Raw genomic sequence first — 2,223 nt, 5'->3', positions numbered from 1 at the left:
CAAAACAAAAAAAAATCAAACAAAAAAAACCCCACCAACAACAGACATCATGTGAATGAAAAAAGCAAACCAACCAACCACCAAGCAAAAAACAAGGTCAAGGCGAAGAAGATAGCAACAACAACAACACCCCACCCATCCCCCACATAAACATACACACCAAAGAAAGCACCCCCTCCCCCCAAACAAAACAAAACAAACAAACAAAAAACAAAAACAAACACACAAAAACCCCAACTATTAAACAAAACAAAAACAAAGAAAAAACCAACCAAAAACCCAACACATACATGTACATATTTGAAAACTGTTTCTTATGTAGATGTGAGGAAGACACTGCAAAACATCAACTTCACAGTCAGTTCTGTGTCCAGTTCAGTTCATGATAAAATTTTGAACTCTATCAGATAAAGTATAGTGAAATATAAGGAATGCGAAAACACGTACCTCTGTCAATAACAACGACACACACACACACACACACACACACACACACACACACACATATATATATATATATATATATATATATATATATATATATATATATATATATATATATATGTGTGTGTGTGTGTGTGTGTGTGTGTGTGTGTGTGTGTGTGTGTGTGTGTGTGTGTATACATTTATATATCATCATAAAAAAGTAGGAAACATCACTGAATAAGGGACATTTCAATCTGTTGTATATAATGTGTTGAATGAAAAGGATGTACAGGCGTATTTATTGGATCCTTTTATTCATGTTGCATTTTTCTTTTAAGCAGCACACAGTAAAAAGTTCACCCTACGCCTAAAGCAGCACCTACAAGCTGCACACCTGGAACACAAACACACAACCAAAACCCGGGTCAGGCAAAATCTCAAAATATCCTGACATCACTGATATGAAAGGCCTATACCCTCTTTATTCACATGTCCACCAGTATGCACTCCTCTCACACACAGGTCTATGTGTGGTGAAAACAAGCTTCCTTAAGCTTACCTGCCACCAACAGTGACATACAATACTGTACCCCAAACATACAACTGACCAATACAACCCTGAGTGTTCAACTCATGTTACCCATCATACTTAACATAAAACTGCGTGTTACCATGACCAAACAAATCTCCTCTTTGCCTTCACAAAGTGTCCCACTGACACAAGTACATGTATGGATATCATTACTTCCAACAAATCTCCGGTAAACAGCAATGTGCAAAAACATAGCACTGACCCTCAGTGCTCTCATTGTTAATCAACTCATCATCCACATTACAATGTGCTTTCTCACTTAGTCCAAACAAGGTAAACCACTGACACATAGCACAACTCCTACACATGTTGTCACAACTACCAACAAGTCAAACATGTGTTCCACAACACTTGCTGTTTCCCTCATGTGCACACGCACATGAAAAACCCTCAACACACACTGACAGTGTGCCAGCTTATAGATCTGTTCAGTTCACATTGAAACACCATCACCTACTATATACACACTAAGGAATGCATCAAAGTACATCAAACCCACTTTAGGTGTTTCCAAAATCAAACTACTCTACACACCTGTTACACACATACCGTCTCCATGGCTTCTCATCTTTCAGTGCTTTCATCGTTTCCACAGTCAGTCAACACTGACAATACACTGACATACCACTGCACTACCCTTATTGTGCGCCAAGACACTTCAGCATTTGAACCAAGCATTGTAACCAAAATTACGAACAACATCTCTGTAACAAAATAGTAGAGGGGGGCGAGGGGTGGGGTGGGGGTGGGGGGGGGGGGACTCAAAAGATACAGGCGGTACTTCCCTCCACACATTAACCCCTTTCCTTTTCACCAGCTACAAGATCAACTTAAACTGGCTGTTCACTGACACAAAACACTGTTCCCAACAAAACTAAGTTATCAACATAGCATAAAACCAATACAAGTCGTGTACTCACAGCCCAACAATGATTTCCCTGCACTTCACATCACCAGTCTGTCAGTCAGCTTGTGTCAGTGTTCAGTTCTTCTGGGAGACAACTGAGAATTAGCTGTGCTGACTAGTTTTATTCCCACGGGATGGGGAAGGGAGGGAAGGGGGACAGGGACAGAGTGTGGGTGGTGGGGGTTGACACTGCCGGCACACTATAACAATATATATATATATATATATATATATATATATATATATCATCATACAAAAAAGGTAGGTAACATCACTGAATAAGGGACATTTCAATCTG

This window comes from Babylonia areolata, chromosome 18, assembly GCF_041734735.1.
Source record: "Babylonia areolata isolate BAREFJ2019XMU chromosome 18, ASM4173473v1, whole genome shotgun sequence".
Classification (NCBI taxonomy): domain Eukaryota; kingdom Metazoa; phylum Mollusca; class Gastropoda; order Neogastropoda; family Buccinidae; genus Babylonia; species Babylonia areolata.
Note: the sequence above shows the minus strand (reverse complement) of the source record.